The sequence below is a fragment of the Microcebus murinus genome, chromosome 9 (assembly GCF_040939455.1).
Source record: "Microcebus murinus isolate Inina chromosome 9, M.murinus_Inina_mat1.0, whole genome shotgun sequence".
In the NCBI taxonomy this organism is placed as follows: Eukaryota; Metazoa; Chordata; class Mammalia; order Primates; family Cheirogaleidae; genus Microcebus; species Microcebus murinus.
Window position 1 is genome coordinate 82,320,180 of NC_134112.1, and position 15,799 is coordinate 82,335,978.

The following is a 15,799-nucleotide window of genomic DNA, read 5'->3' on the forward strand; positions in this document are numbered from 1 at the left end:
AGAGCATTAAAAATACTGGGACAATATTAAGGAGAGGACAAAGAGTGAGAACAGGGCAGAAGAAATATTTAAAGATATAATAGCCAAGAATTTTCCAAAATTAATGAAAGATAACAAACTGCAGAACTGAGAAGTTCAGCAGCATAAATACAAGCAAACCAAACCAAAACCAAAATAAAATTACCAATATACTCATCATGGTCACACTGATGAAAAACCAAAAGACAGAGAAAATCTCAATGGCAAACAGAAAAAAGAGAAATATTATACACAGAAGAACAATGATTATAGCAAACTTCTTGACAATAATTATTCAAAACAGAAGACAATGAAGGGACATTTTTTAAGTGCAGAAAAGAAAAGTCAACCTTGAATTCTATACTCAAGGCAAATATCTTTTAAAAATCAAGATGAAGTAGATTTTTTTGGCAAAAATTGAAGGAATTTATTGCCAATATACTTGTATTACACAAAATATCAAAGGAAGTTCTTTGACAGAGTATGCTATAAGTGAAAATTTTGGTATATACAAAGAATTGAAGAGCAATGGAAATGATAAAAATCAGGATAATATAAAAGGCATTTTTCTTTTAGTTTTTATTCTCTTTAAAAGAAAATTCACTAACTACAATAGTAACAATGTGTTATGGGACTTAGAACATGTAGAATTAAAATGTATGACAACAATAACACAAAGGTTGGGAGAGAAAATGGCGTTAATACTGTTGTGAGGTTGTTCTTTGTTTTTTTAATTAAAAAACCTTTTTTGGCCGGGCGTGGTGGCTCATGCCTGTAATCTTAGCACTCTGGGAGGCGGAGGCCGGAGGATCCTTTGAGCTCAGGAGTTCGAGACCAGCTTGAGCAAGAGTGAGACCCCATCTGTACTAAAAATAGAAAGAAATTAGCTGGACAACTAAAAATATACAGAAAAAAAAATTATCCAGGCATGGTGGCACATGCCTGTAGTCCCAGCTACTTGGGAGGCTAAGGCAGGAGGATCGCTTGAGCCCAGAAGTTTGAAGTTGGTGTGAGCTAGCCTGACGCCACGGCACTCTAGCCCGGGAAACAGAGCAAGACTCTGTCTCAAAAATTTTTTGAGAGACAAGATCTCATTCTGTTGCCCAGGCTGGAATGCAATGGTGCCATCATAGCTCACTGTAGCCTCAAATTCATGGGCTCAAGCATTCCTCCTGCCTCAGCCACCCAAGTAAGTAGGACTATAGGTGTGTGGCACCATGCTTGGTTAATTTTTCTTATTTTTTGTAGAGACAGAGTCTTGCTATGTTTCCCAGGCTGGTCTTGAACTCCTGGCCTCAAGCAATCTTTCTGCCTTGGCCCCCCAAAGTGCTGGGACTATAAGTGTGAGCCACTATGCCCAGTACATGTTCTTAAACTATACACAAGGTGGTATATTATTGCAAGGTAGACTCTAATAAGTTTAATATGCATATCATAAACCCTAGAGGAACCAATTTTAAAAAAAGAGGCATAGGCTGGGTGTGGTGGTTCACGCCTGTAATCCTAGCACTCTGGGAGGCCGAGGCGGGTGGATTGTTTGAGCTCAGGAGTTCGAGACCAGCCTGGGCAAGAGAAAGACCCCGTCTCTACTAAAAAAATAGAAAGAAATTAGCTGGACAACTAAAAATATATACATACATGAAATTAGCCAGGCGTAGTGGTGCATGCCTGTAGTCCCAGCTACTCGGGAGGCTGAGGCAGGAGGATTGCTTAAGCTCAGGAGTTTGGGGTTGCTGTGAGCTAGGCTGACACCACGGCACTGTAGCCCGGGCAACCGAGTGAGACTCTGTCTCAGAAAAAAAAAAAAAAGAAGCATAACTAATAAGCCAATAGTAGAGATAAACAAGATTAATAAAAATATTCAGTTATTCTGAAAAAAGGAAGGTATAACAGGGACTAAATGGAACAAATAGAAAATGAATAGCAAGATATCAACTTTAAATCCAGCCATATCAATAGTTAAAAGAGATATAAATGGTCTAAACCAGCAGTAGATAAATGATGGCCCTTGGTTCAAATTTAGCCTGCTGCTTATTTTTGTAAGAAAGGTTTTACTAGAAGACAGTCACACCCATTTAGATACTGTCTATGGTTTCTTTCTCACTACAATGACAGAATTGAGAAGTTTCATCAGAGTGATGACTTGCCGAGCCTAAAATACTTACTATCTGGCCAACCCCTGATATACATACTCTGCTTAAAAGGCAAAGATTATCAGATTGGACAAGAAAACCAACTATAGGCTATCTATAAGAAATACTCTTTTAAAATGAAAGTACAGATTGGTTAAAAGTAAATGGATGGGAAAAGGTATACCATGCAGACACTAATTGCAAGAAAGGTGGCCTGGGGAAAAGAGTCTATTCAGCAAATGGTTCTGAGAAAACTGGATATCCACATGCAAAAAATGAAGTTGCCCCATCCCTTACACCATATATTAACTCAAAATGTATCAAAGACCTAAAGTAAGAACTACAATTATAAAACTCTTAGAATAAAACATAGGGGGAAATCTTTATGACATTGGATTTGGCAATGATTTCTTAAATATGATATGAAAAGCAGGGGAAACAAAAGAAAAAATAGATAAATTGAACTTTATGAAAATTAAAAATGTTTGTGCTTTGAAAAACATCCAGAGAGTTAAAAGATAATGCACAGAATGGGAGAAAGTATTTGAAAATCATTTATCTGATAAGGGATGAATATCCAGAATATATAAGAAATTCTTAAAACTCAACAATAACAGCAACAAAACCCAATTCAAAAATTAGCAAAGGATTGAATACACATTTCTCCATGAAAGATATAAAAATTGCCAATAAGCACATGAAAAGAAGCTGAACATTGTAGTCATTAGAGAAATGCAAATCATACTCAGTAGGATGGCAATTATTTAAAAAATAAAATGAAAAATCAGTGTTGGTAAGAATGGGGAGAAATTGGAGCCCTTGTGCGTTGCTGGTGGGAATGTTAAATGGTGCAGCTGCTGTGGAAAACAGTTTAGTGCTTCCTCAAAAACTTAAATATAGAATTACCATATGACCCAGCAATTCAACCTCTACGTACATATACTCAAAAGAATTGAAAACAGGAACTCAAACAGGAACTTGTACATCAATGTTCACAATAGCATTATTTATACTGGCTAAAGGTGGAAACAACCCAAGTGTCCACCAACTGAGGAATGGATGAAAAAATGATACCATATATATATATATAGACACGCACACACACACAATGGAATGTTATTCAGACATAAAAAGAAATGAAGTCATGAAACATGCTACCACATGGATAAACCTTAAAAACATGCTACGTGATGTGAGCTAAACACAAAAGGAAAAATATTGTGAGTTCACTTATATGAGGTATCTAGAATAGGCAAATTCATTCAAAGACAAAGTAGAAATAGAGGTTACCAGGGCCCAAGGGAAGGGAGGAATGGGGAATTATTGCTTAAAAGTTATAGAATTTCTGTTTTGGGTGATCAAAAAGTTTTGGAAACAGATGATGACACAATATTCTGAATGTACTTAATGCCACTGAATTGCAGTCTTAGGAATATTTACCGTGGTAAACTTCATGTTATGTACATTTTACCACAATCTAAACAAAACAACAAAACTAAGCTGTACTGGCTATATTAACTTCAGACAAAGTGGGCTTTAGAGCCCTTCAGTGATTCTGCATAACAAGGCCTTTGAAATTCTGTCCTCTGTATGTCCCGCCATTTCCACCCAGTTTCTTACCATAGTAAGTGCTCTGGCCATTCTGAAGTGAAGCTCTTCAAATGTGCTGTTGTCCCTTGTCTCTGAGTTGTTGTGCCTGCTATTCCTTCCGTTTGGTATGTTCTCCTCCCGTTCTTCATCTGCCTGCCTTCCACTTGTCCTTTTGGATAAAGGTGGAAATGACCTCTTTCTGGGAGCTTCTTGGGCTATCCGCTACCCTCACCCCAGACTTTGTGAGGTGCTCTTTTTAAATGCCTCTGTGGCCTCCTGTGTCCACCATGCTGTGCTGTGACAGGTGACTTTCTTCTCTGTCTCTATCACTGCCCTATCAGCTCCTTGGAGGAAGGGCTATCATAGCTCATGCTTTATATTCCTAGTGCCTGGTATGGTGTCTGGCATAGGGTAGGCACTCGATAAATATTTGTCAAGTGAATGAAATTCTGGGATAGCGCTCGTGAAGGCACATGGGAGACCAAAACTTGGGAAGTCTTCCCCCTCTATCACACTGGTCATCTTCAGCCTTTTTTCTGCAGTCTAGCGTATCAGTACATAGGGCGTCATGGTGAAGTGTCTTCCAAACTGATACAGAATATTATCTTTTGATTGTCCAGCTGGTGAACTCCACACACAATGGATGTGAAAAAAATGTCTGCAAATGTCATCTTAAGAAACAGGATGCAGCAGTGCCTGGAAATCTAATCAAGGCATGACGGAATGTGAAGGAAAGCTGTAACCTAATCAATGGCCTTAACAGCTGAAGAAAGAATATGTGAGCAGAAGGGGGGGTGGTCTGTAGGGAGTGCTGAAAAGTGGAGCCAAGGAACAAACATTTGTCATTATGTCTCCAGCCTTGTCAAGGGAAAGAGTTGTTTTTTGACCGTTAGACGCGAATATGCAGCCCACCCTATATCCCTATGGAAGCCACGGAGCTCATCCAATTCCCTCCCTTTGTTCTGATTTCATGCTCACAAACAACCTCCTGATTATAATTTGGCTTCCCATGTAGATTTTCCAACAAGAGAGAATGCGCTGACCAGTCAACATGAACATCTGGTCCATTTGGCAAGGAGTGTTCTCTTTGTATATGAATGCATTGGTGTTCTGGTTTCTACATCAGTCAGTTTATACACCCCAGGGGCTGCAGAGGTGCTCATTCTCCCAGCTCTTGCTAAGACTGCCAGCAAGGTCCCCTTCCCCTTTGTTTGCACCTTCACTCAGCATGGGCTGAGGACAAAGGATCCAAAATCAGCCACAGCTTCTCCAGGTTCAAGCCCATCTTGTTTCGGGCTTACCTCTTCCCCATACAGCAAAAGGGCTTTGACTCAAAATCGGTGCTGATGTGCTGGGCTCTCCCAAGGGCTTCAGAAATCTGTCCTCTGCTCATGGTACAGTTCTTATCTTCCCATCCCATGGTTCCTTGGCAATACATTCATTTATCTTAGCAATTATTTGCAAAGGTCATAGGTCAAGTATTAGGAAAACCACTTCTAGAGAATGTGAGTAGAACTGAGATGAGTCTGAGTTCACGCTGTCAAGGCCTCAGGCACGATTGGAATGGAGAGAGGAGAAGGAGAAGAAGTTGGGCAATTTCTGTAGGCTCTAAAGCCTCCACCACAGATTTTGGTAGTCTTATGGCTTTGTCTACATGGGCTGCTTTGTGTTCTAGGAAAAGTTTAGGAACTAAGTTGATGATGTCACTGAGAGGAAATGCCAAATGGATCAATGCTGCGATGGGGAGAGGCCTTGCACACATTTCCAGGCTGAAAGGAAGAGCCACAGAAAGTACAGAGAAGGAAGATAGGGTTGGTGAACCCTAAAAACCCAAAAAACCCTGCAAATCTGTAACTAAATGGAAGAAATGACACATTTATTCTTCCTTTCTACTAGGGACCAATTTCAGGGTAAGCAAATAGCCCCAGTTGATGAGGAAAAGCTCTGCCAGAAGAAGGCCAGCAGATATTGCAGAAGCAATTATACAATAAGAAAAGCAATATTTTGAAGCCCTAATGAGATTGTTGAGTCAGGCAAAAAGGTTCAATTGGTGTTTTAAAAAAAACAAACCCTGTTTGGTGCATGTTTTTTGGAGCCAGATACTTGCATAGTGCTAAAGCAGCACATCACAGATAGCTTTCCAGTGGCAAGGACAGAGAACCACACAATGGAAGCATTGAGCTGTCAGCACTCTCATATCTGGGGGTCATTCTTAGTGTTACTAATGGACAGCCAAGCAGATGTTGTGTCCTCTGGTGTAACTCCATGGAGGGGGAGTATAGTCCATACACTATAGCTCATGGTATGTGCTAGCCAGATATATTTAACTTGAACTTGTAGTTCAGACACAGCTTTTATTTGTGTCTCTTTTGAAAAACAGGAAATGGAGGAACAAGCTGCCCCATACCGTGAGGAAGCAACCAGGCAAATTCACGGGGTAGGATGTTCTGCAAGATAACTGATCTGGCCTCATCAGCAAGTCAAAGGCATGGAAAAGGTACTGTGCTATGTTGAAGGAAACTAAAGGGACATCAAAACAAGATGTGATGTGTGGTTCTGGGTTGGATGTCGATTAGAGCAAACTAACTTTAAAGAACATTTTAAATTTTTGTTTGTTTGTTTGTTTTTTGAGACAGTCTCACTCTGTTACCCTGAGTAGATTGCCGTGGCATCAGCCTAGCTCATTGCAACCTCAAACTCCTGGGCTCAAGTGATCCTCCTCCCTCAGCCTCCTGAGTAGTTGGGACTACAGGTGTGCACCATCACGGCTGACTAATTTTTTATATTTTTAGTAGAGATGGGGTCTCCTCTTGCTCAGGCTGGTCTTGAACTCCTGAGCTCAAGTGATCCTCCCACCTCAGCCTCCCAGAGTACTAGGATTACAGGTGTGAGCCACCGTGCCAGCCTTAAGAACATTTTTTAAACAAATGGGAAGATTTAAATATGGATTGAGTGTTAGAAATGAAAACCTACAGAAATGGAAAGGTGACTGAAAAAAAAAGGTTGCAAAGAGCGTATTTAGTAATCTGTCATTTGGTTAAAACATTATATATTACATATAAGCACAGAGAATGATCCAAAATGATATTACTATGGATCTTAGCAATAGTATATTCTCTTTTGTTTTGAGATAGAATGTACCCTTCTAGAAAATACAATTCAGAAGATTTTAGTTTATCCACGGAAGTTGTGCCACCATCTCCACTATATAATTCCAAAACATTTCATTACCCCAAAAGAAGCCCCATATCCTTTAGCAGTCACTCCCTGTCTACCCCTTTCCCCATCCCTGAAAATCAATAATCTATTTTCTGTCTCTATGAATTTGTCTATTATGGACATTGCATAAAATCATACAATAGGTGGACTTTAGTGTTTGGCTTCTTTCATGTAGCATGATGTGTTTAAAGTTCATCCATGTGGTAGCACATATCATTACTTCATTCCTTTTTATGGCTGAATAAATATTGCATTGTATGGATATATCAAATTTTGTTTATTCGTTCCTCAGTTGATGAACACTTCAGTTGGTTTGACCTTTTGATTATTATGAATAATGCTGCTATGAACATTCGTGTACAGGCTTTTGTGTGAATATGTTTTTACTTCTCTTGGGTATATGCCTAGGAAGTGAAATTTTGTCACATGATATCTTTGTTTAACTTTTTAAGGAAATTCCAAATTGTGCAGCTGCACCATTTTGCATTCCCACCAGCAATGTATGAGGGTTCCAATCTCTCTACATCCTCTCCAACACTTGTTACTGTCCATTTAAAAAATAATAGCTGTCCTACTGTGTATGAAGTGCTATTACACTGTGGCTTTAATTTCCATTTCCCTGATGGCTAATGATACTGATCATCTTTTCATGTGCTCATTGGTCATTTTACATCTTCTTGGAAGAAGTCTTTTGTCAATTTTAAAATTAGGTTATTCTTTTTTTAATTGTTGAGCTAAAAGAATTCTTTTATATATTCTGGATACTAGACCCTTATTAGATATATGATTTGCAAATGTTTTCTCCCATTATAAGGGTTGTTTTTTCACTTTGAAGCACAAAAGTTTTTAATTTTGATGAAGTCTAACTTATCTATTTTTTCTTTTGTTTCTTGTGCCTTTGGTGTCATATCTAAGAAACCATGCCTAACCTAAATTTATAAAGATTTACCCCTACATTTTCTTTTTCTTTTTCTTTTCTTTTCTTTCTTTCTTTTTTTTTTTTTTTTTGAGACAGAATCTCACTTTGTTGCCCAGGCTAGAGTAAGTGCCATGGCATCAGCCTAGCTCACAGCAACCTCAAACTCCTGGACTCAAGTGATCCTTCTGCCTGAGCCTCCCGAGTAGCTGGGACTACAGGCATGCGCCACCATGCCCAGCTAATTTTTTTTTTCTATATATTTTTAGTTGGTCAATTAATTTCTTTCTATTTTTAGTAGAGATGGGGTCTCGCTCAGGCTGGTTTCCAACTCCTGACCTCGAGCAATCTGCCTTCCCTCGGCCTCCCAAAGTGCTAGGGTTACAGGTGTGAGCCACCGCACCTGGCCTGGGAGAATTCTTGATTCAGGATGATTCCTCCTGCGTTACTATGAGGCAATCACTAAATCCTCTTCTCACCTCTCTGGAGAGCAGGGGTGTTCAGGCCCGCCTCCAGGCTCTTGCAGACATTTTCCATTTACCATTAGTACAAGCAGTCACATGACAGTCTTTCTCTGGGCTCCATGGGTCAGTATGTGGCTTTGGAGTTGTAGAATTGAGTTCTCTGGTTGAAGAAGATGCTACTATGATGTTCTTCCTGGTGTCTGCAGCTTGGCTGAAGCTTCTTTGGAGGTGCAGGGGCTTAGGTAAGTGATCAGGGTTGGAGGAAAAGAGGCAGAGTCCTGCTGCCTAGAGATTAAGAAGAGCAGGTTCTCAGGGTTCAGCATGGCTGTTAAATGCAAACTCTGCCTACGATCAAGAGCCGCCTTTGGATTCCTCTGGGTTGAGGGCAGGTAACATGTTTCACTAGCTTCTTAAGTTTTTGGAGGAGAGGAGTGCCAGACAGGAATTCTCTCCTGGGGCAAATATCTGGATGTTGCTTATTAAAAAAATAAAATGCATTGCTTGAGCCCAGGAGTTTGAGGTTGCTGTGAGCTAGGCTGACCCCATGGCACTCTAGCCTGAGCAACACAGTGATACTCTGTCTCAAAAAAAAGAAGAGAAGAAAAGAAAATGCAACAAATCCTGGAATCCAGTGTGATTACCTCAGCAATGTAAACCCTTTCTTTGGGAGGAATCTTTCAACAAAATAGTTGGGAAGCAAGAGTGATGTTGTCCCCTGAAGCCTGTTCTCCCCCTCACCTGCAGTCATGGGTCTGGGGTGCAAAGCTCTTTCAAATAAAGCTGGTGATTAGGTTTGGGGTAAATCAGCAGGTGAGGTCAAGCCACCCACATAATACTAGCCTGTGGTGGATTAGATTCAGCTGGAGGGAGACTTGTTTAAAAGGTCATTCTTGGCATGTCTACAAAATTGCCTCATTTGTGTTTTTTTTCTCTTTTATTTCATTAATGTATTGAATTGCATCCATTGATTTTTCAAATGTTAAGCCAATTTTCCCTTCTTGAGATCAACCCCACTTGGTCATAATGTATTTATCATTTATATATATTTTTGCATTCATTTTACTAATATTTCGTCTATATTTCTGTATATATGTTCATGAGAGATATTGGCCTAGAGTTTTATTTTCTTGTAGTGTGTTTAGTTTCAGTATACAGGTACTGCTGATCTCATAAAATAAATTTTTTCCCATCTCTATTTTCTGAAAGAATCTGTGTAAGATTGGTGTTATTTCTTCCTGAGATGTTAGTAGGAACGAGTGAAACCATCTGGTCATAGTATTTTTCTTGTAGGAAAATGGTTTACACTGAACTTTATTGAGTTACAATTTGTATGCAATAAAATGCACCAATTGTAAGTATGCAATGCAACAAATTTTGAGAAATGTATATACCCATGTAACCACAACTGCAAGCAATTCTATCATCTTAAAATTTCTCTATGCCCCAGTCCAGGCAATTTACCTTACCCTGGACTACCTAGACTACCACTAATCTGCTTTTGTCACTATGGATTAAATTTGCATTTTCTAGAATTTAATTTAAATGGAATCACATAGTATGGATAGTGTTCGTCATACTGTTTCTTAAGACTTATCCACATTGTTGTGCACTTTCTCTGATATTTATACAGCCACTCTAGATTTCTTATGATTTGTGTTTGCATGTTATATCTCTTTCTATCTTTTTATTTTAGTCTGTTTTTTTCTATGCCAAGTATGTTTCTTGCAGCCATCATATACTTCGGTCTAGTTTTGTTATTCAGTCTGATAATCTCTGCTTTATAATTGAATATTTTTATTTACATTTCATTACATGTATGGTCTGGCTTATGTTTGCCATATTGCTATTACTTTTCTATTTGTTCATCTGGTTTTTGTTTTCTTTTTATCCTTTTCCACTTCCTTTTGCTTTAAGTATATATTGTTTAGTGTTTCATTTTATTTCATTTATGGCATTACTAACTATGGACCTTTGTTTTATTTTTCTGTGGTTCTACATATTATATTCATCTTTAGCTTATTACATTGCACCTTCAAATAATATATCACATTAAGTATGCAACTGTGTATAACCACATACTCCTGTCCTTTGTGTTCTTGTTATCATACATTTTACTTCTATGTATCTAAATCCCATAATGCATTGTTAATATTTTGTTGAAATAGTAGATTATACTTTAAAGAAATTACAAAAATGAGAAGAAAAAATTTACTTATTTTAACCCCACATACTTACCAGATGTTTCCCCAACCCCCTCCAGTACCTTTTTCTTTTGGCGGAGATCTGAGATTTCTTTCTTCAAAACAGAATCATTTTTCTTCAGGCTAAAACATTTCATTAACATTTCTTACAGTATACTAGTGCTGGAGACAAATTATTTCGACTTTATGTTTTTCTGAAAATGTCTTTATTTTGCCTTCATTAAAAAAATAAACATTTCATTTTGAAATAAATTTAGATTTACAGAAAAGTTGCAAAAAGAGAGTTCTCATTCATCCTTCACCATTTCCCCCATTACTAACATCTTATGTTACCATGGCACTTTCCTCAAAATGAAGACTCCAGCATTGGTACATTTTTATTAACTAAACTCCAGATTTTATTTTTCCAGAGCTTTTTCATTAATGTCCTCTTTCTGTTCCCAAATCCTACCCAGGGTCCCACATGATAACAAAATGCAAACAAGACTGAGTCTTCTCTGGTCTGTGATAGTTTTAATAGTTTCTTGTACATGACTTTGACTTTTTTTTTTTTTTTCTGAGACAGAGTCTTGCCCAGGCTGGTGTGTAAGTACAGTGGGGTAATCATAGCTCACTGTAACCTTTAACTCCTGATCTCAAGCAGTCCTCAGCCTCCCGAAATGCTGGGATTACAGGCATGAACCACTGTGCCTAGCTTTGACAGTTTTAAAGAATACTAGTCAGATATTTTATAGAATGTTCTTCAATTTGTGTTTTTCTGATGTTTTCCTCATGATTAGATTAGGGTTCTGAGTTTTTGGAAGGAAGACCACAGAGATAAAGTGCTCTTCTCTCTTTTTTTTTTTTTTTTTTGAGACAGGGTCTCACTTTGTTGCCCAGGCTAGAGTGAGTGCCATGGCGTTAGCCTAGCTCACAGCAACCTCAAACCTCTGAGCTCAAGTGATCCTGCTGCCTCAGCCTCCCGAGTAGCTGTGACTACAGGCATGAGCCACCATGCCCTGCTAATTTTTTCTGTATGTATTAGTTGGCCAATGAATTTCTTTCTATTTATAGTAGAGATGGGGTCTCGATCTTGCTCAGGCTAGTTTCAAACTCCTGACCTCGAGCAATCTGCCTGCCTTGGCCTCCCAGAGTGCTAGGATTACAGGCGTGAGCCACCGCGCCCAGCCAAAAGTGTTCTTCTCATCACATGATGTACGGAGGTACATCAGAGCCACAGGACATCACCGATGATGTTAACCTTGATCATTTGGCTAAGGTGTTTGCCAGGTTTCTCTATGGTATAGTTAATATTTCTCCATTTCTGTATTTTATTATTTAGAAGTCAGTGACTAAGGGAAGAAGGGATTCTACTACCTGCCAGAGTAGAGTGTGTGTGTGTGTGTGTGTATTTCTTTTTGGTTCCTATCCAAAGAAGATTTGTTTCCTTTCATTTTATTTATTCATTTGTTCATTCATTTATTTATATCAGTATACACTCATGTATAGTTACTCTGTACTTTGTATTATAATTCAATACTATTATTTATTTTGTTGCTCAAATTGTCTAAGATTTTGGCAGTTGGGAACTCTTTCAGATCGGTTCCTGCATACATTTGACAGATCCTCATCCTTTTTTATTTTTGAGCGTTTTCTTACTTTCTGGTACTACAAGATGCTCCAGGCTTATCTTGGATCTTCCCTGCCCCATCTTTAGAATCAGCCCTTTTTTCCAAGATGAATGTTTCATTTTTAATTTGAAAATATTATGTAAAACCCAGGGCACTGGATTTGTTAATTACCACTAGGATGCCACTGCTTTAGGACCTCTTAGCAGACAGAGCTAGGTAACATGTGTATGTATACTAACAAATACAAATGTATCTCTAATTGTTTCTCCATCTATGTATGTGTGTGTATTTTAACCCAAATACACGAGTTCATACTGATGCCTCTGAGTCCAATCCAGCACCACAGGGTTCATTCTAATCTTCCTTTCTTGCTTTGCTGTAACTTTCCTCTTCCTCGGTGAGAAACCTGGCTCTCACCATTCACCATCCATTTTCTTAATTGTATATCCTCCATATACATGTAAAGCGACTGCAGAATTGTTGACCTATACACCAATAAGAAACAAATTTAACAACTAGAATACAATGTTTATGTATAGTTTCTTTTGTCTTTAACCTTAAAGCTCCCAGTTAAAATGTACCTTACAAGGTTACTTAGGTTACTTCCTTTTCTCCCCACATTCTTAAGTACTGTTAAAACTTTTATTTTTTTATGTAATTCTTCTTTTTTTTTTTTTGAGACAGAGTCACTCTGTTGCCCGGGCTACAGTGCCAAGGCGTCAGCCTAGCTCACAGCAACCTCAGATTCCTGGGCTCAAGCAATCCTTCTGCCTCAGCCTCCCGAGTAGCTGGGATTATAGGCATGCACCACCATGCCGGCTAATTTTTATGTAAATATATATATTTAGTTGTCCAGCTCATTTCTAGTTTTTTAGTAGAGATGGGATCTCCCTCTTACTCAGGCTGGTCTCAAACTCCTGAGCTCAAACAGTCCTCCTGCCTTGGCCTCCCAGAGTGCTACAATTATAGGCATGAGCCACCATGCCTGGCCTGTTAAAACTTTATTACAAAATAAAGTTAATTTGTTACAGTTTATATTCCATCCTGGAATTCCCCCAACATCCTGTTTGATCTATATCTATAATTGCTGTCATGATTACTTTAGTGTTACAGTAACAATAAGTCTTGAAATCAGGTAATGTGTTCCTATTTTTCAGAATTGTTTGGTAATTCTGATTTCTTTGCGTTTTGATGCAAATTTTAGAATAAACTTGTAAAAATCTACAAAATATTTGGCTGGGATTTTGATTGGGATTGCATTGAATCTACAGACTATATTTGGTATAATTGACATCTTGACAATATTGAGTCTTCCAATCCATGAGCATGATACATCTCTCCATTTATTTAGATCTTCTTTTATTTCTTTCATCAGTGTTTTTGAGTTTTCCACATACAGATCTTGCATATTGTAGTGGATGGGTACATCATAAATGGTATTTTGTTGTTGTTTTTGTTTCTTTGTTTCAGGTTCCAATTGTTCATTGCTTGTATACAGGAATACAATTGATGTTTGTATGTTAACCTGGTATCCTGCAACCTTGTTAAACTCAATTAGTTCCAGGATATTTTTAAATGTAGATTCTTTGGTATTTTCTACATGTACAATCATGTTGCATGTGACCAAAGACAGTTCTATTTATTCCTTTATAATCCATATGACTTTTTATTTCTTTTTCTTACATTATTGAACTAGCTGGGACTTCGAGTACTATGTTGAATACAAATGCTGAAGAGGACATCGTTGCCTTTTTCCAGATCTTAGAGGGAAAGCATTCAATCTCTCACCATTAATTTTGATGTTAGCTGTAAGTTTTAAAAAAATTTTTGTAGATATCTTTAATTAGGTTAAAGAAGTTCCCTTCTATTCCTAGTTTGCTGAGAGTTTTTTTTTTTTTTTATCATGAATTGATATAGAATTTTATCAAAAGCTTTTTCTGCATCTACTGATGTGGTCATATGATTTTTCTCATTTAGTCTATTAATATGGTGAATTACATTGATTTTTTTTTGAATGTTGACTTAGACTTGCATTCCTAATATGAATCCCACTTAGTCATACGTATTATCCTTTTTATATATTGGTAAATTCAATTTGCTAATTTTTTATTAAGGATTTTTGTGTCTATAAGTTTTTGTGTCTATAAGTATAAGAATACTCGTAGTATTCTTTTGTATTGCCTTTGTTTGATGTTTGTATTTAGGGTAATGCTGACTTCATAAAATAAGTCAGGAAGTATTATGTCTTTTTTCATTTTGTGGAAAAGAGTGTGTAGAGTTAGTGTTAGTTCTCCCTTAAATATTTAGTAGAATTCATACTGAAACCATCTCACCATGGAGTTTTTTGAGGGAAAAATTTTTAACTATAAATTTAATTTCTGTAATAAACATAGTCATCAGAACTATTCTTATCTATTCCTTCTGTAGCAAGTTTTGGTAGTTTGTATCTTTGTAAGGAATTGGTCCATTTTATCAAAACTTTTGAATTTTGGGGCATAAAGTTGTTTGTAATATTGCCTTATTATCCTTTTATAATCTGTGAGATCTCTCTTCTTTTATTCCTAATATTGGTAATTTGTATCTTCTTCCTTCTTTTTTGGTTAGTCATGTGACTCTCTGGTTTTTAACAGAGATGGGGACATTCAGGAAGTACAAATATGCCTAGCAAATCATATAGTAGGCATAAAAAAAATTTTTATAATATTTTGTAAATAAAGGTACATTTAGCTACAATTTCCCATTTTCCCTATGTATGGTGACTTTTGGGACACCCTATAGTTAACAACATATTATATGGTTTTTTTTTTTTTGTTTTTTTTTTCACGTCAGACGGGTAATGTGCCGATGTCGTAACAAGGTTTGAGGGAGGCACATCTCACGCATGCGCGTGAAAAACCCAATCATCACGCTTATGAACTACAAAAGGATCGGAGTTTTTAATAGCTAGAAGGAGGATATTGAATGTTTCCAACCTAAGAAATGATCGGTGTTTGAAGTGATGGATATGCTAATTACCCTGATCTGATCAATATACATTATATGTACTGAAACATGACCATGTGCCCCATAAATATGTATAATCATTATGTCAATTAAAAAATAAAATTGGCTGGGCGTGGTGGCTCACGCCTGTAATCCTAGCTCTCTGGGAGGCTGAGGCGAGTGATTGCTCAAGGTCAGGAGTTCGAAACCAGCCTGAGCAAGAGCGAGACCCCGTCTCTACTATAAAAACAAAGAAATTAATTGGCCAACTAATATATATAGAGAGAGAAAAAATTAGCCGGGCATGGTGGCGCATGCCTGTAGTACCAGCTACTTGGGAGGCTGAGGCAGACGGATCGCTTGAGCCCAGGAGTTTGAGGTTGCTGTGAGCTAGGCTGACGCCATGGCATTCACTCTAGCCTGGGCAACAAAGCGAGACTCTGTCTCAAAAAATAAATAAAATAAAATAAAATAAAATAAATTTTAAAATACATCATCAGGATTTACCTAAAAGAAATATGTCCACATAAAGCCCTACAGATGAATGTTCATAATAATTTTATTTATTATAGTCCAAAGTGGAAACAAGTGTTTATAAATGACTACAGAAATGAATAACTAAAAAGATAGTTGATGGTTAGATAATTCCATATAATAGAACTACTCA

General features: G+C 37.6%; 1 non-coding gene across 1 annotated transcript; it reads right to left on the minus strand.

The window, feature by feature from the left end:
• Nucleotides 1-14,973: 14,973 nt before the first annotated feature.
• Nucleotides 14,974-15,078, minus strand: LOC142873220 (small nucleolar RNA U13). Its single transcript, XR_012921260.1, has one exon. It is a non-coding gene; the product is annotated as a small nucleolar RNA U13 (small nucleolar RNA).
• Between the last annotated feature and the right edge of the window lie 721 nt (nucleotides 15,079-15,799).